General features: G+C 41.5%; 1 long non-coding RNA gene across 2 annotated transcripts in view; it reads left to right on the forward strand.

Annotated features, from left to right (window-relative positions):
- LOC122557929 (uncharacterized) overlaps positions 1–25,406 on the forward strand; it is a 141,685-nt gene that overhangs the window by 26,943 nt on the left and 89,336 nt on the right. For both annotated transcript variants that reach the window (XR_015760205.1, XR_006313981.2), the window contains exon 2: positions 19,457–19,604. This is a non-coding gene — a long non-coding RNA (uncharacterized LOC122557929). The remainder of the gene's footprint in view (positions 1–19,456; positions 19,605–25,406) is intronic.

Here is a 25,406-nt window from a genome sequence, read left to right on the forward strand (position 1 = left end):
GGCAACAATGCTATTGCACTAAACATAAACTTTCAAAAGTTATCTCAGTTTGGGAACAGCTTTAGATTGGAAATGTGTGCATGTCACCACTATTTAAGAACGTGAGAGGGAGAAAACAACATGATAGACCATTTTAGCGTAACTGTTTTGTGGGCAATTAATAAAGTCTAGATAGCAAGGTAACTGAACATCTTAAATATTTTCAGCTGATCACAGAGAGTTGGAATAAGTTTGTTAAAGGTAGCATGTGCTTGATGAATATAATTGAATTTCTGAAGACAGGGGAATGTCGATGAATTTGGGCTTCCTAAAATCATGCAATAAAATTCCTCATAAGATACTGATAACTAAAGGCAAATTGTTGACCTGGTTGAGGAGCAAGAGGTGGAGAATATGGTTAATAGACATATTAGTGGGTTTTGAGAAGATTTGTAGCTCGGGTTGAGGTTCTGGATGTAGATTTGATCCCGTACATCAAAGACATCTCGGAAATGACTGCTAGATTACTCAGGCCTCTTGGCATCGTGGTAGCCCACAAACCCACCGACACACTAAAACAGCAGCTAATGAGCTTGAAAGACCCGATATAGACAACAAGCAAAACTAATGTCATTTACAAAATACCGTGCAAGAACTGGAACAAACACTACATTGGACAACAGGCAGAAAACTAGCCACCAGGATACATGAACATCAACTAGCCACAAAACAACATGACCCTCTCTCACTGGTATCCTTACATACAGATAAGGAAGGACACCACTTCGACTGGGACAACACATCCATTCTAGGACAAGCCAAATAGAGATACGCATGAGAATTACTAGAAGCATGACATTCCAACCGGAACTCAACAAACACATTGACTTTGACCCCATTTACCACCCCTGAGAAAAAGAACAGAAAATGACATCACCAACCCAAAGAAACCCAAAAATATAAATAGAAAGCATGAATCATCAGCAGTGTTTTGTCCAGAGACTCACTGAAGATGTCACCTAATATGGTGACGAAACTTCTGAAAATGAACCGTCCAGCTCAGCGAGCAAACCCACATCCATAATAGACATATACTCTTATTAACAAGATGTGACAAGTAATGTCCTGCAAGGAACGTTTTGAGTCTCAACTTTTCAGTCTATTCATTTACAACTTAGATGGTGGAGAAGAAAGCCACATACAATTGTAAGCAGTTTAGATGGGAACATGAAATTTCAAGGTGGCCTTGTAACACTGTGAATGGACACAGCTGTTGTGAAGGGATTATGATGTTGGGAAACGTAAGGTCATCCACTTTGTTCCCAGAAAGAATACAGCAAGAAACTTTATCAGTAGTAAAAAAACTTTAGTGATCCACATACCTCAATCATCATGATGTCATTTGCAGGTATACAGGAAGTAATCGAGGAGGCAAATGGAATTTTATTCTTTAGACCTAAAAGACTACAAATCTAGGGGGTTATCAGAATCCTGAGTTAAGCTATACAAGGAGTACTGTGAGCAATTCTGGATGGTACATCTTCAGAAAGATATTTTCATCTTCCAGGGATTGCAGCAAGGTTCACATTAATGATGCCAGGATACCTAGATGAAATGCATATGTAATTCTCAAGTGGGACCTACCAACTTTCTGAAACAAGTAGTAGTTTTGAACAAGCAAAGAAAAACAATCTTGCATTTATATAGTGCTTTTTATGACAACCAGATAGATGGTTTTCAATCAATGGAGTATTTTTGATTTGGAGATGCCGGTGTTTTTGAGATACTGTTGCTATTGAAATGGAGCAAACTGAATTGCCAATTTGGATACAACAAGTTCTCACAGACAGTAATCAGATAATGACCAGATAATCAGACAACAGGGCTTGAGGGAACTCTTGCTTGCTTTTCAGTATAATTCCACATAAGTTATGTCAAAAAAAAATGTCTTTGGAGAAAGATAAAGTTCCTATCAGAAACACTCAGTTGCAAATTTTCTCAAAAATTCTTCCAACAGCTCCCCAACTTTCACAGAGGATTGTCAGTAAGCCTGGATGCACAGATAAATGGATTATTTGCCGTGATCCTGACAGTATGTAATAAGAACCATCTCCCTGACCTCACCATCAAGAAAATTCAAGTAATAAAGTAATATCTCATATGTATAGTCTCTTTCTCATGTTCAGAACATACAATCCTGAATTTAATACCTAATGGAAAAGAGTTCTCAATAGATGGCAGTTTCGCATCTTGTCCACTTCACAGAAGTCTCCACAGAGAAAAAAAATGCAATGAAGTAAAATGGACTTATGGTTCAAAGTTATTTGGTTCCTGTCAGGTAGATTAGGCTAAATCTGCGTGGAAACAGATCATTCTGTATCAGCAGCCTGGTACATGGTGAGGTACCACTAGCAATGGGAGCATTTCCACAATGAAGTATAAAAAGAATTGCAATGGTGATAGTTCCATTGATTCTTTTTCAACCAAGAGGTACAAAAACGTTATTATGCATTCAGGTTGTTCATCAAAAAAAAATTAAATGGAGATGTCTAATTCCTGAAACTTATCACAAACATGTAGCATGTACAATACAATGACCACTATCTGCATAGAATACTGATAGTGCTCATATCTATAGAAACATGCAAGGAAGCACCTCAGGGGGAGAGTTTAATTGTTTAATATTCTATCTTAAAGCATTACAATGTTCATATTTGTGCTACAGCTAGCGAGGCTTTAACAGCTAACATTTACATTATCATTGGTTTGGCAATACTCAATCATTGCTCTTCCCAGTTAAGAATGGAAAAACAAAACATTATTGATTCATTTAGTCCCAGAACTGCAAAAACATTTCCCACATAGTGTTTGGAAATGAGTAGGCTATCTCTGACATCTGTGTCCAAATCTAAAGTAAGACAGCCAAGTCAGCATCTAAAACCGTTGGGAACTCCCAGGGGTTGAAAGCAAAATTATTTCAGGTCATTCCAGATTGGATTAAGGCTGCATTTTGGAAAGGATGTTTTGTTTGCTGTTAACATAGACTATGAAGGACAATCTGCATTCTTAGTTGTCAGCATATTTTATTGTTTGCACTCTGCTGTTATCCCATACACAATACTGTCAAGAACTAATGGAATCTGATCACCTCACAACCATCTCCCCAATCAAATTAATATTCAATAGCTAACCATACTATTTATATCATGGAGACCTTAATATATATATAGGTACCTATTTACCAATTAAAAATATCGGGCTGAATTTTAACAGCAGAAGTGGCAAAGTGGCAATTTTGACTAGATTTGCTCTCCGTGAGCCCGAGCGCAATCTCTCACACTATTTTCCAAAACTCATTAACGATGCACCATGCCTCTATGACGTCCTGTTATTTAATGTATTATATTCCTGATATCTTCTGTTTCACCACAGGCAGTGGTAATGGCCACTGCCAGGACTGGCATTACCTTTGCAGTTCAGCCATGCAACTGGTCAAGAACTGCCAGTCACGAGGTGTCCTTCACTTTGCACGTATTGAGGAGGAGAATCAAAAATAAATGCCCCTCAGGACACACAGTGGCACCGCTGACACGGCTGGCATTGCAAATACAAGTGCACATTTTATAATTCTATTGCTATTTGAAAACCAAGCGACACAGCCTGTCCTTGGCCTCATCCTACCTTAGAACTTTGTCTATGGAACGCTACGTTTTCCTCACTGCCCAGTTTAGAACTGCATCCTCTCATTGTTCAATGTGGGACCAATTTGGAAAGCCTCCAAAAATGTTCAAAACATCCACTTTTATTCAGTAACAGCAAAAGCTCAGAAAACAATAAAAACAAACTCAAGCTGCATTTGCTTCAGGAACTGCCTGCCTTTTGAGCAGTTATACAGTCAATGAGTGATCACTACACTCAGTTCTCATCCACTAGAACCAGTTTGCAACACCTAATGCTGTCGCTGTCTTATCATGTTGAAGATGATGTCTGTGCTGCTCAATATCCTCCACTTGCTATTCAGAAGATTGCTGGCATTCTCTCCAGCTCTTCAAATTCCATCACATCCCTCTTTTCCTGAACCAGTTGCGTGGATCACAGAATGTGAAGACTAGGTGGAAAACTCCTTCTGTAAGGCATCACCTACCTGACAAGGACAAGCATCAAAAACTCATTTTCAGGAGGTCTATTGTCTGTTCCACAACAGCCCTGGTTAAAGAATGGGCTGCATTGTGTATACACTCAGCCTCAGTCAGGGGATTGCACAATAGAGGCCTCAGGCATGGTCACGGGGTTAGCAACTATCTCCCGGTAACCACTCTTGCAAGGCATCCGGCTCTGGAGACGAAGCAGGGATGTAAGAGTTTTCAAAGCATCGTAGTATCTCCCACAGTACTTGGTGCAGACTTCTAAGAAAGGATATCAATGGTCACAGATGCCTTGCGCTATGGAATTCTCAATATCACACATGTTACAGTCTGTAGTTCCGTGTCCTTGGGGGTGCACATCTCTGTCGCCAAAGCCTACTGTCGCCAAAGGCAACAGCACTGAGCCAATCACAGAGAAATGACGTGAAGCGGCGTGAGCTGGCATAAACTGTAGCAATAACAATCTTGGTACCTTCATGGGTCAAGGGTTGAGAGATCTTGCACAGGTCTCCAGTGGATCCTTGGGAGTGGCCAATCTCACAAAAGTTTAACACAGCGGTCACTTTGATGGTCATTGGGATAGGATGGCCACCCACTCCTTCATGTCACAGGTCCCAAACCAGCAGCTAGCACAGTCTGTAATAGTGTACTGGGTATTCCCCAGTCTGCAGCAATACTGCACCTCACTCATCTAAAGGAATGGCATCAAATGGCCCTCCTGAACATCCTGAGGAAACCTTTGGCTGAAACCTCTTTGCATTTAGGCTGTTCAGCATCCACTGCTGCTGGTCCTGGGCTTTCCAACACATCTGTTGTTCTTCAATTTCTCTGCGTTTTGCTGTGACCATAATCCCTACTGTGGTTGGATTCATTGATCATACTCCCAATGAACCATGTGTGAGGAATATCAAAAACAGAACAGGTTCTGAGTAAAATGGGAGGTCAGCCTTCACATCACAAGCTATAGTCCTCCATAGAATGGGACATGGAGCACTCTGACAAGAAGGACCATGGAATGTCTGCAAATGGACCTTTGACAGAGTGACCTTATTCCTATGTACGTAGCACAAAATGTCATACAAGTACTGTTAGACATTGCAAGTGCTGAATGATTACTCATTGTCTGTCTATTCCACCTCCCCCCCCCCCAACCCCCACTAGTCAAGGGGGCAGCACTATACATTAGAGCATGTTGGCAAACACACTTCAAGGAAATCATCTCGGTAGCCTTGTGCACCCAATGGAAGTATTGGGTTACCGTTGGGAATTGTGGCCCTCAAGCATCACTTTTAAGATCACCCCAGATTATTTCTGCTTCACAGAGATGACTATCTTCAATGAGCAATGATCAATAACATGGTCAAGATTAAGTGCCCGAAACTCGTATCCCACACAGTTGGACGCTGCATGCATTCCACATGGAAGGTGCTACGATTACAGCTGTCTTCATCTATACTGTGAAAGTGTCCGATTAATGCAATTGGCCCTTGAAGGATCTCACATCGCTCAGCACTCATATGCTCAGAAAGAAAGAAAACACTCACTTTGCCCACTCTAGCTGTAGTCGCAGCCATCTTTCATTTCTAGTGTGCACTTAGGAGTCATGTGAGCATAGAAGGCATCACATTCTGCTTCATACTATGAGTTTCAGGCTCAGCCTGGTAACCAGGGGAACCCCCAAACATCCATTCCCTTTTCTTGCATGCATGCTCTTTCAACATCATCAGTGCTGAGTTTCCACACTTTCCCAGACATTTCTTTCAATTACCATTTCATCTGTCAACATAATCCTCTCAGCTTCAGCCCTACAGCTTAGTCACGCCACCGTGCTTCACTGCCTCCCCTTCAAGGCCAGGGTGATGGTGACCATGGTTGACCACTCCTTCTCCAGTAACCCCTGCCCTTCAATGTACTGTCTCCTCCTTTTATATGTTGAGTGCGACCATCACAGTTATTGCCCTTCTGCATCCCAGCATGATGTCTCCAATTCCCCACAATTGAGCTCTCCAACTTCCCTAGCAGAGCAGTGGCCCCAGGTGTTCCTCTTTACCTCAATGAGCCGACTCCCAGAACTGCCTGTAAATCTTCCCCTGACTGACTTGGATGGACACTCCTACTGATGAGTAACTGAGCCAATGACTTATATCTGCAGCTCCCTGACTGACATACCATGGCTTCTCCGATCTGGTTTCACTGGACCTACAGAGCTGTCTGTGGTATGTTCCACAGACTATCATGATACAGACCCCTGACTGACCATCCCTGGATTAAATGTATATGCTCCCCTTGACGTACTGTACCAGACACCTGACTAAAAGCTGTCTCGCTTGACTTGACCGAGGACTACACTCATTCAATTTTAAGAAATGGCCATTTGATTGAAGCTCATACAGGGTGTTTACCTTATAAATTACTGGCACATTCTGTAGGTGTGAGATTGATGCAGTACAGTAATATACAGCAACACGTCCAACTTTGACTGATCACTGCTGACAGCTATGACTAGGATCCTGGCTTTGTGTCTGTGCTAATAGACATGACAAGCCAGAAGTATTGTGTACCTGTTAACTCTAGCTGAGGGGACAAAGAATAAAAAGGCAATTAAAGGCAGAGGTGCTGAGAGTATTTAAGCAGGGGCAAAGTGAATGGTTGCTAAGATAGCAAGCAAGGAGAAATGAGGTGCATTCTGATATAATCCCTGAAGAAAGTGTTTGTCCTAACCTTCAAGTGTCCTGCTGGCAACATTACAATGCATAGTGTCAATGTACACCAAAGTGTAGCATTGGAGTGTACTAGGACCAGAGATGTTCCAATGATGATGCAGGGAGGTTAGTATGAATCCAATGCCAATGTCCGTGGACTGGAGATGCATGTGATGACTGCCCAAGCAGTGTCCCCGAGATATTGGTGATTGGTGTCCAAGGTGGAGAGCTGAAGGAACGAGTGGCGAGTTGGACCTGCAGATAACTATTCAGACTTTCATGTTGGATATTGCTGCTGTCTATCTCTATCCAGTGGTTGGGAGAATGGGGCAGCTGGAAGAATTTCGATTCAATTCATTTAATTCAATAATTAAAAATAATCAGGAATTGAAAGCTAATCTTAGGAATGGTGCCATGACGCTATTATTGATTGTCATTTTTAAAAAAAATCTGTTTACTATTGTCTTGAGGGAATTAGGGAAAGAGTTCCCTCCTATGTGGGAGGGAATTCTAACTAGGTCTGGTCAACATATGACTCCAGACCAACTGCAATGTAAACTCCTAACTGATCTAACAAACCATTCAGTTCTACAAAAGCAACATATAATGCCAGGGTTGGACTGCTTGGGCTGTGGTGAGAGGCTGAATAGGCTGGGACTGAGGGGTGACCTTATAGAAGTTTATAAAATCAAGAGGGGCATGGATAGGGAGAATACCCAAGGCCTTTTCCCAGGGTGTTGGAGGCTTAACTAGAGGACATAGGTTTAAGTTGAAAGGGGAAAGATTTAAAAGGGACCTAAGGGGCAACTTTTTCATGCAGGGGGTGGTGTGTGTATGGAATGAGCTGCCAGAGGAAATGGTGGAGACTGGTACAGTTACAACTTTTAAAAGGCATCTGGATGGGTACATGAATAGGAAGGCTTTAGAGGGATAAGGACCAAATGCTGGCAAATGGGACTAGATTAGGTTAGGTTTCTGGTCAGCATGGACAAGTTGGACCGAAGGGTCTGTTTCTGTGCTGTACATCTCTATGATTCTATAACTCTAAAAGTCAAAAAAGAGTGAAATTGGCATCAAACCGAGACACCAAAAGTGACAAGAGAGCACATGGTCCCTTCAACCCTGTTAAGTCCTCCTTCTGGCGCTTATGCCAGAATTGGGAGATGGGTCCCAAAAATATGTCAAGCTACAGTCTAATATAGTCATACTTGCCAAGTAATAATTTTGCAGACAATCATCACCATCCCTGGGCAGGTCCTGTCCCTTTAATAGTGATGATATGGCAGTGAGTGAGTTCCCCTGGAAGTCTTCAACATCAACTCTGGTCCTAATAGAGTCTGGGCAAAAGTGAGGACTGCAGATGCTGGAGATCAGAGTCAAGGTTAGAGTCTGGAAAAGCACAGCAGGTCGGGCAGCATCCAAGGAGCAGGAAAATTGACGTTTCAGGCAAAAGACCTTCATCAGGATGAAGTCAGCTTGAACCTGAAGGACATGGATGCCAGGTTACTGTTGCAGGAACCAACAAAGAGGTAAAAGTCTCCTCGAGCTGTCCTCACCAATCTACTAGTCACAGACAAATCTGTCCATGACAGTATAGGCAGTATTCACACACTACACTAAGTCACCTTCACATTGAGCGTACTCTCCATTGTATTGCAATCACTGTGCTAAATAGGATTGATTCAGAGCAGATCTAGCAGCTCAAAACTGGGTATCTATGAGGTGCTATGAGCCATCAGCAGCAGCAACATTGTACTCACCCACAAACTGTAACCACATAGCTTTGTAGATCTTCATGATCAAGATGACCATCAAGCCTTGACTCAATAAAGAATGCAGAAGGACATGCCGGAAACAGTGCCAGGCACACCTACTGAAGTTTCACTCTGGAGAAAGACTACCTGCATGACAAACAACAGAAACATTGTGCAATAGGCAGGCTAAGCAATCCTGCAAACAACAGATCAGATCAAAGTTTTGTATTCCTGTCACATTCAGTTGGGAATGGTGGTGTACAATTAATCAACTAACAGGAGGGGAAGCATCCACAAATGTCCACATCGTCAATGATAGTGGAGCCAGGCATATTAGTGCAAAAATTCAAGCAGAAATTCATTCCTGAAGAAGGGCTAATGCCCGAAACGTCGATTCTCCTGTTCCCTAGATGCTGCCTGACCTGCTGCGCTTCTCCAGCAACACATTTCCATATTAGTGCAAAAGACAAGGCTGAAGCATTCGCTAAAATCTTTAATCCAAAGTCCTGGTTGAGTGATCCATTTCGGCCTCCTGTTGAGATACCAACATTACAATTGCCAGTCTATAGCCACTTTGATTGCTCTATACATTACTAAAAAATGGCTGAAGGTACTGGACACTGCAAAAGCTACAGAGCCTAGCATCATCCTGGCAATAGTACTGAAGAGTTGTGCTTCAAATCCAGACATGCACTGAGCTATTTGCACACTGCAACACCAGCATCTAACCAACAACATGGAAAATTGCCCAGATATGCCATGTCTAGAATCAGCAGGACGAATTCAACTGGATTAATTACCACCTCCACTTAATCATCAAAGTGATGGAAAGTGACATTAATCATGCTATCAAGTGGCATTTATGCAGGAATAATTTGTTCACTAATTTCTCAGTTTGGGTCCTCCCAGAGTTTTATTACAGCCTTCTTTCAAACTGAGACAAAAGGGTTGAACTCAAGATGGCAAGTGCTATACTTGACATCAAGGAAGTATTTGATTGAATGCAGCATCAAGGAGTCCTAGCAAAATTGATGACAATGCGAGTCAGGAGAGAAAAAAAATCTTTTTACTGACTGGAATCATACCTGGTATAAGTGCAGATGGTTTTGCCGAAGGAGACCAATCATCACGGCATCAGGAAATTGCTGCAGTGATTTCTCAGGGTAGTGCGCCATTTTGAGCTGCGTCATCAATGTCCTTCCCTCCGGCGTGGGGAAGTTGTTAATGATTGTACAAAGTTCAGCAATTCCTCAGCCACTGAAGTAGTCTGTTCCAAAAAGGTAGAAAGACCTGGACAGCATTCCAGTCTAGGATGATAAAATGGTAAGAATAATTCCTACCACACAAGTTCTAGGCAAAAAAAAACATTGCTAGTAAGAGAGAACCTAACGGTCACAACTTGGCTTTCAAAGGCATTACCAATACTAAATCACCCAGAATCTATATCTAGAGGGGACTATCATTGAGAGGGGACTGAACTGGACCAGCTTTATAAATACTGTAGCTACAAGAGCAGGTTAAAGGCTGGGAATTCTGAGGCAAATAATTCATTGTCTGTCTTCCCAATAAATGCTTTCTTTATTAATATAAATTAATATATTCTTAAGTCACTATTTTCAATCCTCACCATCCACTTTGACCACTGACTCATTCCTGCCTCATAAGGTTAAAACTGTGCTAAACTATTGTTCCTAGAAATTCATTCAACCCCTTTCGAACTGTTCTAGTGAATAGCCACTTACGACTGTAACTTGTTCCATGTGTCAACAACTCTCTGTACATGTGCAAAAAAAATCTGTCAGCTATCCTGGTTGCATAGCTTATATGCATAAACCCTCACTTGACTTTCACGCCGTAAGCAAGGACAAACTATTTGAATTAATATTGAGGACACCATCAGTTTTGATTCAAATTAAATCTTCCTGTATCCCTAACTTTTGCCTGAATGCAAAGATCCAGTTTTCTAACCCATTGGGAGCTAAGAGTGTCTAAGCTAGGGAAAATCCTGAGGATCTCCTTTGAATATTTTCCAGACCTTTTATTATTGACCATGTGAAGGACTAAAACTGAAAGCAGTGTCTACATGGGGTCTTATTATAGTCTTTCTAAATGACAATATTAGTTTGTTTTGCTTTTATACAGAATTGTCCTAGCTATACAACTGAGGACTTTATTTTCCTTCAATAACCTCTTTGACAGTGCCCATCTTCAAATTTTCTCTATATACTTTGCTTCATATACTGATATCATATGTTGAATGAGGTAGTGAACGTTTCTTAGAGATTCATAAAAGTTTTCATAGAATCATAGAATTCTTACAGTGTGGAAGCAGACTGTTTGGTCCATCAAGTTCACACTGACACCGTTTTGTTGCATATCTATTCTTTAGTGCAAATATCAGTTTCCATCTTTACTTTCTGGGTTCTTTCCCTGTTCAGAAGCCAACTCCCCCACTGGGGACAAACTCAGTTCTTTTGGTTTTCATACAAACTATCACACCACTAAGTTAAATATCATCTCAGAGCAAATTGTAAACACTGCCCACCAGGGGAATTTGATGTGATTTTCCTCAAATGCAATGATTTGAATCTCAATAATGCAATAGATAACTGTCATTCTTCAGTGAGTAAATTGAAAACACAGGGCTAATGGTTAATAGGTGAAAAAGATACCACACGCGATTTCCTGCTGGGGGATATCAGATGTTCAGTTGTGTGTAAGAGCACTTCTAGGTTTGAAATAAAAAACAAGAATAAAAAAAGCTGAGTTCTTGTGGGTTGTTGAGGCATAGTGGTAGAGTCCCCATCTCTGAGCCAGGAGACATAGGTTCAAGTCCCATCTGCTGCAGAGGTGTGTCATAATATCTACGAACAGATTGATTCTCTTTGAGGAAAAAAAGTTGAGTTCTTCCATCAATAGGTCCAGAGAGTGGGCGTGATGAATTTACGTGCAAAGCCCATTTAGCACAATGAAGACCACTAAAGGTGAGGGAGAGGTAAGGACAATGGGAAAGGGTTACATCCAAATGGAATTGGAAGGAGAGATAGAGCACGCTTACCACTGTGGTGCCCACCTCTCTCTAAAAGTACTGTGGTGGGTCAGTGTTTAACACTGTTGCTTCACATCACCAGGGACCCAGGTTTAATTCCAGCCTCGGGCAACTGGCAGTGTGGAGTTTGCATATTCTCCCCGTGTCTGCATGGGTTTCCTCCGGGAGCTCTGGTTTCCTTCCACAATCCACAGTTGTCCAGGCTAGGTGGACTGGCCACACTAAATTGCCCGTAGTGTTCAGGAATGTATAGACGAGTGTATTAATCAGGGTTAAATGTAGTGTAATAGGATAGGGGAATGTGTCTGGTTGGGTTACTGTTTGGAGGGTTGGTGTGGACTTGTTGGGCCGAATGGCCTGTTTCCACACTGTAAGGATTCTATGAAAAGCATTGGTAAGCATCATGTGCAATCTCTCCAAGGACACCTAGGCACAAAAATAGCCACAAGAGGGGCAGAAAGTTGGCAGTCGTGACCCCCTCCATTGCTTGAACCTGTTTATAACCAGCCTGGCCAGGCCCAGGAGCAGATGCACAAGGAGGTCCTCCAATCCCTGTGCACCAAATGTCTAAAGATCAGGAGTATGGGGCTGAAGTTCATCTAGAAGCACAAAGAAAGATTTTTTGAATAACCAATAAAGGGGGTACAACCACCTACAACCAATAATATACACCTGGTCCACAAACTCCACAGCACCACAAAGTAAACAGCTGGGTTGGGAGCCCATGAATCACAGCCATCTGTGGTTACACGAGACTGCGGTGTGCAACACCCTCTATCCAGGTCCGCATTGCAAAATGGTAGGACTCCTGTCTAGAGACTAATGGTATTAATATCAGCTGGCTCTAGTCCACCTGCTAGATGGTTATTATTTTTAATCAACGTGTTCAGAGTTATTGTGAAATGGTTAATGTTCCAGTGAAGATCTGTAGCTCGGGCTGTGGTTAAAGTTGTTGGTCAGTTCACCGAGATAGGTGATTTTCTTACAAACGTTTCGTCTCCCTCCCTGGTGACATCTTCATTGCTGAGTGGCCTCCGGAGAAAGCACTGTCATTGTGATCTGCCTCAAATTTATATGGCTCTGTCTGTTGTGGCGGGTTGTTCTACTCCCAGTTTTGTTCTGTACTGTTCTGTAGATGGGTTCTATTTCAACATGTTTGTTTATGGAACCAGTGGATGAATACCAGATCTCCTGGAATTCCTGAGCTTGTCTTTGTTTAGCCTGTCCCAGTATCGTAACAGTGTCCCAGTTGAATTAGTGTCCTTCATTGTCAGTGTGTATTGATCTGAGGGAGGACTGGTCATATCTTTTTGTTGCAAGCTGATGATCATGTATTCAGGTGGCAAGTTTCCTGCCTGTTTGTCCTATATAATGTTACTCGCAGTTGCTGCATGATATGTTATATATCACATTCGTCCTGCATGTTGTGTGTATGGGGTCTTATATCCTGGCCACATTTCGCCAGCTACTATCCAGGATAGGAGACCCCATACCCACAACATGCAGGACGAATGGCATTAACTCTACACACAAACCCAATGCCAAATATATTTATAATAAAAAGGCATCTGCCATATCCTGTTAAAATCACACAAAGCCAGGTTATAGTCCAACAGGTTTAATTGGAAGGGCACTAGCTTTCGGAGCGCCATTCTTTCATCCACAATCACCTGATGAAGGAGCAGCGCTCTGAAAGTTGGTGTGCTTCCAATTAAACCTGTTGGACTATAACCTGGTGTTGTGTGATTTTTAATTTTGTACACCCCAGTCCAACACCGGCATCTCCAAATCATGGCCATATCGTGTCACATTCTCCCCTCATGCAGAGTAATGGTCCTTGCAGTGATTTTGTGAGTTGTCCATGAACTTAGGGGCAGTAGTACTGTCTAAAGCAATATTGTAGGTTAGGAAAAAATGGTCCCTACATAGGAGACCTGATTTAAGTTTCTAAACTGGAGTAAGGCTAACTTTGACAGTATTAGGCGTGCACTTTCAAAAGTTGATTGGGAGAGGCTATTTGCAGGTAAAGGGATAGTTGGAAAGTGAGAAGCCTTCAAAATGAGATAATGAGAGTCCAGAGACAATATGTTCCTGTTAGGATGAAGGGCAAGGCTAGTACTTGTAGGGATTGCTAAATTGAGGCTCTGGCCAGGTAAAAAGAAGCATATGGCAGGTATAGACAGCTGAGATCAAGTGAATCCCTCGAAGAGTATAAGGGCAATAGGGGTATGCTCAACAGGGAAAGGAGGATGGCAAGAAGGGGGCATGAGAGTTAAGGAGAATCTAAAGTGATTCTATAAATACATAAGGGCAAAAGAGTAATTAGGGAGAGATTAGGCCTCTGAAAGATCAACAAGGCCATCCATGTATTTTCCGCATGAGGTGGGTAAGATACTAAAGGAGAATTTTGTGTCAGTATTTTATATACAGAAGAATATGGAAGCTAAGAACTTGGAGACATACATAGTGAAAAGTGTCCCTATTACAAAGGTTCTGGATTTCATAAAATATATAAAGGTGGATAACTCCCCGAGACCTGATTATATGTACCCGAGAACTCTGTGGGAAGCTAGGAATGTGATTGTTGGGCCCTTTGCTGAGATATTTAGATCATGGATAGCCGCAGGCAAGGTGCTCAATACTGGAGGGTGCCTAATGTGGTGCCATTATTTAAGAAAGGTGGTAAAGAAAAGCCAGGAAACTATAAACCCATGAGTCTGATGTCAGTGGTGGGTAAGTTGTTGGTTTGGGGCGGGATTCTGAGAGATAGGATTTCCATGTAATTGGAAAGGCAAGGACTGATTGGAAAGTCAATATTATTTTGTGCATGGGAAATTGTGTCTCACTAACTTGATTGAGTTTTTAGAAGAAGTGACAAAGAAAATTGATGAAGGCAGAGTGATGCATGTTGTCTATATGGGCTTCAGCGAGGTGTTCGCTGGCAAGGTTAAATCACATGGAATCCAGGGAGAGCTAGCAATTTGGATACAGAACTGGCTTGAAGATAGGAAAGAGAGGGTGGTGATGGAGAGTTTTTTTTATATAATGGAAGATTGTGAATGGTGTGCCACAGGGATCAGCGCCGGGTCCACTGCCTTTTGTCATTTATATAAATGACTTGGATGTGAACATAGGAGGTGTGTTTAGTAACTTATAAAGTAACCTATAAAATGTTCTTCTGTCACAAACTGTCAAAGTCCAAATAATGTTTACATTTCCCTCCAGGAGCTGAAAAATGTGTTGCTGGAAAAGCGCAGCATGTCAGGCAGCATCAAAGGAGCAGGAAAAACGTCATTTTGGGCATAAGCCCTTCTTCAGGAATCATGCCCGAAACGTCGATTCTCCTGCTCCTTTGATGCTGCCTGACCTGCTGCGCTTTTCCAGCAACACATTTTTCAGCTCTGATACTCCAGCATCTGCAGTCCTCACTTTCTCCTAGTTGATTTCCCTCCAGGAGTCCATTAAGCAAATGGGTTGAGATAGCAGCTTAGTATATAAAGATCTTTTGGAGGTGAGAAGAGTTATCTTGTTTACTTTCTTTTGTTTCATACGCCTGACATACCCCAAGACTCAAAGGTCACCAGAACAACCATTCTACCAAGGTGGCATTAGAAGTATAATTATAAAATCACATCAGTGTTTTGTGCCAAACCACTTCGGAACAATATACAACTAGTTTATCAGGTATGTTGAAAAAAGCAATAACACTTTAAACTTTGAGAGAAAAAAAGGGTTCAGGAAGGAAATTGCTACAGATCTGATATTATTTGTTCAGCTTTTGCAAAATGTTTATGCAGAAACCTCGTGGGTCTACCTTGAACAGACTGCGGAGCTTATGAGGACAAAAGCCATGCCACTGTTCTCAGGCAGATCATGCATGGAAGCACTGTGAGAGAAGGATGTTGAATAAATGAGAGTCCTGCACAGAAAGTAAACAATGTCACATGGCTAGACATGAAGCAACATTTGGAACCAGCAAACTGCCTTGATGCCAGATTAATTCAATCTATTAAAGGGGAAATGGGAAAAATGAAAACAGTGTGAAGACTGACAACAAAGTGGACAATTGCTGGAATTACCTTATCAGCCTTGTATTCCAGTTGGTCAGTATTCCAGTTTACAAAATGTACCATTTCACATTGACAATTTTTTAAAAAAGACTATTGAAAGATAAGCATGAACACAAACGAGCTATGCTTGTCTGTTGGGTTTGTTTTTGTGTGCCTTCCTTAATCCAAATACAATGCAAATGAAGGAAGTAATCTGAAAAGCATTCAAATCATTTGGATTGAAACTGGAATGTAGTGACTATTTATTACAAGTAAATTCTGAAAAGGCAAAAGCTTTTTCAGCTTGTTGCACTGAAGTGCTGACTTGACCCAAGATCCCATACTTAATTTGCAGGAAGCAATTTTTTTCTTGAATGAGAAAGTGCATCAAGGGTTTATCCAAATGCTATGAGATGGGGCAGATCTGGAAACATTTTCAGCGTACTGTTAAAACATCAGGGTTATCTCGGATAAACATTTTTTGAAGAGATGTTAAAGTTCTAATCTGACCTTTGACACCAAAGCCTGTCTGCAATAATTAATTCAGGACGCCTCTAAATCCCAGCATTAAGACTGAATGTAGATTTGTTTGAAGGGGCTCAGTTTTCTTTCACATTGCCCAGTTGTAACTACTGCAGCATTTCCAAAAAAATATTTCATCTGTTCTCTTTGAAGGAAAGACTATTCTAATACAAAGAAAGGGGTTCATTAGTGGTCCTTTATTCTTGTTCTTCTCTCTACTGAGTCCTTTTCATATTTTAGCTTGACATTTTTCCAAACCGGCCTGGTTTTGAGAATACATGCTTTCAGCCAAAGTTGAAGTTGTACCATGTGGTTGTGTAGCACTCCAAGTAGTTCAACACTGTTTCTCTGATTGTGAATATTTTATCCCTGTATAGTGAGCTGATGGAAGCTTGAGACCAGTGGTCAATTAGACATGTGAGCTAGGTCTTAAAACAAATGCATTTTACTCACCCATGTTGCTTCTTCACCTGGCATGACAAACAAGGCAATGACTTTCTCATCTGATCCCAAACCACTCTTCCCAACTCATCCCTGCTTTTTATTCTTCCAGGCTGCCTGGCTAAGGGCAATTAAAATCAAGAATTTCTTCAAGCTTTATCATCTTAAGTTTAACCTTTTAATTTAATATTAATTCCAGGACCTCCAGAACACTCTTCACACAATGGGACACCAATTTCCCACTGTCTGCCAAGTCTGGAACAAATGCCAGGAAGTGTGTAGGGCAGCCTTTTAAAATTGTATTCATTTCTCTGATACCTAGCCCTTGGCCTCCTCTCTCATTCTTCTCTCACTCTGTCACATCATAGAAGTGTTAAATACAGAAGAAGTCCATTCACTGCATCATCACAATACTGGAGCAAACTAGGTCTGCAATCAGCTGCAAATAATGAATCAAATTTCGCACTGTGAAACATTATTTTCAAGTTTGCACAATGTTTTGAAAAAATGGCAAAGTTTTCTTTTTCAAAATTAGTTATGCGAATAGCTGAACATGAACAATTTCACCCCTATTTGCACCCACTAGCAAGTAAACTGCCTTTTCAGTTTGCATGGGTCAGAATCAAATTCAAACTTCCCTTACCTTGACCCAACAATTTCAGTCAATCTTATATCTTAGCAGAACATACTTCCCACTTATTGCTAACTCGAGGGTCACTATCTGCTGTAGGTCATGTAATAGAGTTGAAATCCAATGAACGTAAAGGTGTTCCTCACCAGATGACCACGTGAAGAGTCCTTCATTCACTTGGAATGGTTTTAACCCCATTCTCACATCAATAACGTTCCCAGATTGCTCCTTTATTAAATCAAAGGTTTCATGAATGGAGCACATAAGTGATTCAGCTTAATATGCTGCAGCAGGTCTGGGATTTCTAATTGCTGACATTGTTTATCTAGCACAATATGTTCACAGTTTCCTTTTATGCATTAATGCATATACCACATATAATCCATAATTCTCATATTTGTTAAGCCTAACATGAGACCTACTGTCTCATATTGTTTATTTTCCAAGCTGTAGTGATGTTTCAGTTTAAACACAAGCTACTATTTTCTACAATACCCCAATAACATGTGGCTTCAACTGCAGGTCACAATGATTATTCTGCCAAAAATATCTCTGCTCCGGACTCTTGTCTGCTGGGATGTTATAGAATACTCACCACTTGTCTGGGTGAGTGCAACTTGAACAGTATTCAGAAAGCTCCTCACCATCCGAATAAAGTAAGTGCATGTGCCACCTCAAATATTTACTTAATGAATCGTTGGTGTATGTATCATGTACATGATGCATTGCCGCAAGTCACCAAGGCTTTTTTGAAAGAACTTTCCAAACCCTTGACCTCTATTACACCAAAGGGCCAGGGCAGCCGGAGCATGGGAACATCACTGTCAATAGGCCAACATCTTAAAAGCACAGCGGAACTACATTCGCCCACATGGATTGCAGTTGTTCAGTAAGACACGCACCACCAACTTCTCAATGGCAACTAAAGATGAGGAATATATGTTAGCACTGCCAGCAAGACCGATAATTCCATGAATTTTTAAATCATTTTTAAAAACATTAAATTATGTGAGTTGCCAAATGTTTCTGTTTCTGCAACTAATCAAAATCTTCAAGGCTACTGGCTAGTTCCTTGACCAGGGTGCAATTACAGCAGAGCCTGAAGTGCATCCTTCATCCATGCCAGAAACTAATGAAAATCCTGACAGTAACTTTCTTTCTGGTTGGATTGAGAGAGGGGAAGCAGAGTTACTAATAACAGGCTCATTTGGAATAGAGATAATCAGTTTACTGAAAGAATCTACAATCATCTACTATATTTTGCTCTGTCACTGGACCTGGAAAAATGGTGTACTGAGAACAACCTAGCTCTCAATGCCAGCAAAACCAAGGAACTCATTATTGACTTTCGGCGGAATGTTACTCATCCCCCCTACACATTAACAGCACAGAGGTGGAACGAATGGAGAGTGTCAAGCTCCTGGGAGGGGTCATCCACAACAAATTTTCTTGGACTCTTCATGTGGACGCACTGGTTACAAAGGCCCAACAACGTCTCTTCTTCCTCAGGTAGCTGAGGAAGTTTGGCATATCGGCGAACACCCTTGCCAACTTTAATAGGTGCGCCATCAAGAGCATTCTGGAAGTATCACTACCTGGTATGGCAACTGTAGCATTCAAGATCGGAGATGGTTACAGAGAGTGGTGAATTCAGCCTGGAGGTTACAAAGGCCAATTTCCCATCTACAGAATCCATCTACCAGACCCGCTGTCAAGGAAAGGCCACCAGCATTCTCAAAGATCCATCCCACCCTGGCAATGTTTTTCTACAACCTCTACCATCGGGGAGAAGGTACAGAAGCCTGAACACACACACCAACCAGTTTTGAAACAGTTTCCATCCTACTGTTCTTAGAATATTGAATGGACTCACAAACTCTTAACATTCACCTGTACCTGTGTTTTTGGTTTTGCCACTATTTACCTATTATTTACTTATCAATGCTACTTAACTCTGTGATCTGCCTGTATTGCTCGCAAGACAAAGCTTTTCACTTTGCCTCGGTACACGTGACAATCATTTCAATTCAATTCAATTCAATTCAATTCAATTCAATACTCACCCATTACACCCCTCTGGGCCATTGAAAGACAACAGGATAGTTGACTGCATATGACCACAACATGCCTCCAGAAGTCCACTGAAACAACACAGTCTCTAACCTATCTGCTTATTTACTACAGGTACAGGTCTCAGTGATGCTGAGAGACTGGGGAGAAAACAAAGAGATGTATGTCTTCACAAAAGTATTGTACAACATCCGAACAGAAGAGGAACACAATGGAGAAAAAGGCCATTATTTCGTGCAACTCCCTCTTTACAAAAATTGAGGTAAAACGTGATCGTTGTTGTGTCAAGTTTTCAGATATAGGAATGAAAAGTTAACAGCGAGGTGGTCTTGATCACCTAGGGCCACTGCGGAGTTAGTTGGGTCCTTCAGTTGTCTCAAGCAATCATTGAGCATATTGTGTATGAAAATGAGGAACCTACTACCGGTTTAACTATCGTCCTGTTTAAATGATCTCTATGAAGCGAAGCAGTGGCTGTGACTGTTCCGTTCAGAGCCATTAGCAGATGCTATGGCCTAAGCAGAGGCTGCCACCAACAGGTGGTTTGTTTAAAAAACAAATTACTTTCAGAACTACCAATACTATTCATGTAGGGAGGATGAATGTTCTCTGGATTCCATCATATGCAGATCAGAACACTAACCCCTCCACCACTGACAGTACAGAAATGCCCAGACTGCATCTAATCTCCCCAAATAACTAACTTCTTCGCTATTCTTGTCAAGTTGACCAACTTTCGGCTTGTTCAACTGGGCTAGCTCCCTGCAAAGGCAGAAACCCTGGTCTTTCACTGAATTAATATTAATGAGGCCCATTCATGGGACAGCCTGAGTCTTGAGCTCTTAGTTCAGGTGTGTGCTGTAACTGCGTCACTGCCTTCATACCTGAGTTGGAACACCATTAAATTTCTATCCCCACATATACAAACGGCACCCTGACATCTCCACCCAAAACATCTAACCTGCTGTGGCTTGAGTTAACAGCTGATAAACCTTCCAAGATGACAATTGTCTGAGATTCCTTTCTGACCCTTAGATAATCAGGGAAAACTCAAGTTAAGCGTGTTAATATAATATTGCAACCTTAATTATTCAAGCCTGAGCAGTTGCATTCCACAGATGACATTCCCATGTATCCAGCAGACCAGAAATAATTGTCTTCCATCGAGAGTTTCAGCATCTTGCTTATAGTTATCTTTGTAATGCAGTTTCAGCTTTAATCAGATATTCATGCCTTTTTTTTTCAAAAAGGATGAGTGGGTGTAACTTTGATTGTTTTTGATGGTAATCACAAACTCATTAGCTTTTCCATATTATGTTAGTAGTTAACTTTGCAAAAGGCAATGTGTATTTGGCTCAGCCCCGATAATACAATAACATCCATAGCAAGAGAAAGCCATTCACATTATTTCATTGTGGACTGCTTCTGACACCACCTCCTGTGAATTTTAATTTAGTGGACACTTGTTTGCTTCAAAAGCTCTCCAGAAGATAAATACTTCACTCCCACTTCTCAAAACTGATCAAACACCTGCCACAAGCAATGAATATGTGGCCAAAAAGGGAACTGTGCCAGTTACATACAGAACTATAGAACATTTCTATTAGAAAGACAGAAGGATTATTCTTCCAATTTGTGGCCTGTAATTGATAGAAATTAACCTATTCTCAGGAGAAAACCCTTGACAACTTTCTTTTCCACCCTGATATTGATTATCCAATGCCATACACTACCACCCCTTCTGTAAATGAATGCGGTCAATAATCATTGGTTCAGCATTGAGAGATAATTATTTTACAGCATAATCTAATTCTGTCCATCCTCTGTGACTATTCCTAATGACACTGCTGTTTGTTACGTAAGGGAAGTTAACTCAATGTTGTTTTCATTCAATGGGGTTGAATCATTAATTGTAATTTAACTAAAAACGGAGGGGAGGGGTTAACAATGATTGATGTAAACAACGTCTAATTAGAATCGACAAAGATATTCACTAGATGTAGTCTTCAAAGCCAAACTCAGGTGTTCAATTCCCTAAATAATATTTTGCATGGGTTTACAGTGATGTACAGACAACCATGAGTTACAGGATTATGTTATTTAGAATTATTGGTGGAAAAGTGGAAAATGGTTTTAAGATTGTAAGTAGTTGGAGTCCAGAATGCACTACTTGAGAGTGTGTGGTATTAACTGAATCTTCTTGGTTACTATAGAAAAACCACAGACAGACAGCCTCCAATATGAAAATCCATCTGACCCAGCAAGCCCACTATGATCGTGTGAAACATTGTGAGTGGGCACTGTATCCATACTGCCATGGATCTGATTGGAATCATGGCACTGACTGCCATGGATCTGATTGGAATTATAGCATCTCAACACTTAAGTTACTCGCTCCAAAGTTCACAGTTCCTGGAGAGTTTCTCTGTAAATTCCAAACTATGTATCTTTTACAACATTTTGAAATGTGAAAAAGAGAATGTCCATGACATGAAATAATACAAAGTCAAAGTTTGCTAAACAGAAAAGATTAGATTAGATTACTTACAGTGTGGAAACAGGCCCTTCGGCCCAACAAGTCCACACCGCCCCGCCGAAGCGCAACCCACCCATTCCCCTACATTTACCCCTTTACCTAACACTACGGGCAATTTAGCATGGCCAATTCACCTGACCTGCACATCTTTGGACTGTGGGAGGAAACCGGAGCACCCAGAGGAAACCCACGTAGACACGGGGAGAACGTGCAAACTCCACACAGTCAGTTGCCTAAGGCGGGAATTGAACCCAGGTCTCTAGCGCTGTGAGGCAGTAGTGCTAACCACTGTGTCACCGTGCCGTCCACTATGCCACCGTGCCGCCCACTAAGACTGCCAATATACTCAAGGATTGAGAGGATTGAGGGACAGGGAACCTCAGATTTAAATAACCACAGGTGTGCCCACACGGTAGGTTGGACGGTGGTTGTAGTGTAATTGTAGTACTGTAGTGATGGTCATTTCCTCACGTTTTAATGAGGGTCAATTCTTTAGATTTTGGGAGGCATTTAAATTACCAGCTGTGCAGAGAATTTTGCAAGCTTCAGGAACCTCAAGGGTGATGGGAGCTGTCAGATCCAGCAGCTAAGAAAGATTTCAACACTCTTTATGGGACAGGGCAGCACGGTAGCACAGTGGTTAGCACTGCTGCCTCACAGCGCCAGAGACCCGGGTTCAATTCCCGCCTCAGGCGACTCTCTGTGTGGAATTTGCACATTCTCCCCGTGTCTGCGTGGGTTTCCTCCGGGTGCTCCAGTTTCCTCCCACAATCCAAAAATGTGCAAGTTAGGCGAACTGGCCATGCTAAATTGCCCATAGTGTTAGGTGTAGGGGAATGGGTCTGGGTGGGTGCGCTTCGGTGGGTCGGTGTGGATTTGTTGGGCTGAAGGGCCTGTTTCCACACTGTAAGTAATCTAGAATACAATATGGGTCAATCCTCATCCAACCCTGGACTCTCCTGTAACCTGAGCCTTATTTACTTGTGATTTCTGGAGACTACCTATAGCTGCAGAGAGAGGAACATGCAGAAAATATCACAGAATGTAAAATACTAACTTTGGAGATGACAGAAGAAGTAACTCAATCCCAAATACCAATAAACATAGACGCTCTGACCACTTTCATAACTGGGTCTCTATTTGCTTTTTAATGATAACTCAAAGATTGAAGTCAACTCATTGAATAACGCTTGCGTGGCTCTCTTGAAAGCAGACCCTTCCATTGCATATACACAACAACTGGATGGTTTTAGCAAAAGCACATCTCTGATCTTTCTAATTGAGAATCATCATTGAGAAAGCAACCTTAGTCAATCACCAATTCTAGCTTCAAGCAGATGGATGGATAGGTATGAAATTTGCTGTGCAAATCATCAGCATTCTTGTCAATTTTAACATTAAAATAATAATATGTCATGGTTGGGAAGTGGGCTCTAAGTGGAACTCAGTAAACCAAACTGGTCGACAAATTGTGAAAACATCTCTGCAAAAATCACAACTTCTAGAAATTAGTCATTTGGATATGTTGACGGAAAGTGGTTGCTCATGTTTACAGCAAGGCAACAGATAATGGAAACTAGTGTCAAACCAGTCACCAGATATAGAGTGTGACAAACATTAGTCAGGCTACTGGCTTTGAGAGCAAACCAAATTTTGGGGAAGTCCAGAAGCAGTCAACACATTCTTTTAAATCCATTGACAGAAAAATAAGCAAATACTCGCTGACATCCCTCAGGATTCAAATAACAATTTCCAGGAACAGCAATTTGTTACTCATTTAGACAAATGTTTTATGAGGGCAGAAGAAAAAACTGAGCTGAAAGTGAGAGACTTTCAGAGTGGATGCAATTCTGATGGAATTCTAGGAGGGTGAAATCAAAGTGGGAGACCACAGTTTGTAACAGATTTTCAAACGGAGAGCAGAAGTATCATTTTGGAATGTACCTTCCGCCATGAACTCTTTTTATTAACACTGGACAGTTAATTTTTGCCAAAGGTGCCACAGTTATACAGCCAGAGAGGAGACAGAATCACATTACAATTCAGCCATACAGTCATACGTTCTAAATTGAGCCTCATGTTTTGGATGTGTTTCCAGTTTCAGAGAGCTTGACCAATCAAGGTGAGAAATGAGATGCAGTTTCTCAAGATATGCTGTTGAAATGGGTGAGTTGAGCTCTTGTGGAGCATTGCTTGCTTCTCTATCTCTAAGAAAGGAGGCCTAGGTTCTAGTCACACATACTTCAGAGGTGGGTGATAACATCTCTACACGTGTTGATCAGAAAATTTAAAATGTGCATTTTACGGGCATATCAAGAAACAAAGTGAGTGCTTTTAAGGGCTCTTGTAGTGGCTGGTGGAGTCCCTGTCTCTAAGCCAGGAGGCCTGGGTTCAAGTCCCATCTGCTCTCGAAGTGTGTAATAATATCATGAATCGGTTGCTTAGCAAATGTATAAAAATAATGCCAAGATTGCAGCTTCAATCCTCACACTGACCAGTATTCAGTCTTAAAATTAGTATTTTGGAGCACAGTCATAATATCCCTTCCTCTGAGTCAGCAGGCCTTGGTTCAAGACCCACCTGCTCCAAAGGTGTATCATAGCATCTCTAAGCAAGTTGTGAGTAGACTGATGGGGTGGTAATTGGCCTGAGTGGATTTGTCCGACTTTTTGTGGTCAGGTCACAACTGGACAATTTTCCAAATTGCTGGGTAGGTGCCAGCGTTGTAACTGTACTGTAACAGCTTGGCTCGGGCAGCAGCAAGTTCTGAAGCACAAGTCTTCAGCACCATTGCCAGGATGTTGTCAGGGCCACTTGCAATAAGAAAGCCACTTTTGCAAGGTTACAAGGATAGGGTAGGAAGTTGGATTTGGGTTGGATGCTCTTTGCAGGGTTGGTGTGGACTCAATGGGCCAAGTGACCTGTTTCTACACTGTAGGGACTTTATGATTCTAACTTGATTAAAAATATCTGAAGTGGGTGTATGTTTTGAGGATGGTTATGTGTGTGATAACATCCCTGAACAGAATGATTAGAAGGTATATTCTTTTTTGAAAATTGATGTTTCAACAAGTGATTTGTGGTGAAGAAGCCATTTGGTCTTATGTGATAGCACTTCCAGGTATTAAAAATTAATATTAAATTATCTAAGACAAGATAGAACCAAGGTTCAATGTGTAGCATTATGCTGATTGAACCACATATTGCCATTAATGGCAGAGTAGGAGTTGTTCAAAGTAACTCACTGTCACCAATCCTCCTTTGCCTATACATTGTTTAGGTCGTATCTAATGATCACTAGTAGATGAGACACCACCATACAGTCTTTATAGAGGAGACAGTGTTCTTAGTTAACAAAGTGATTTATTGCAAAAGTAGAACATTACAAGCCAGGTATAATCATTTGGACTCTCAGGAGTTGTACAGAATACAACTACTCTCTGCAAAGGCTAGGACAAAACTCATTGTCTTCACTGATGCGTGTGTGTAAAATCAACTGAATCAATGAAGCTAATGCAGCTACAACCT

The sequence above is a fragment of the Chiloscyllium plagiosum genome, unplaced genomic scaffold (genome assembly GCF_037043375.1).
Source record: "Chiloscyllium plagiosum isolate Xiang-an unplaced genomic scaffold, Cpla_swu_hap1 HiC_scaffold_18, whole genome shotgun sequence".
Taxonomy (NCBI): Eukaryota; Metazoa; Chordata; class Chondrichthyes; order Orectolobiformes; family Hemiscylliidae; genus Chiloscyllium; species Chiloscyllium plagiosum.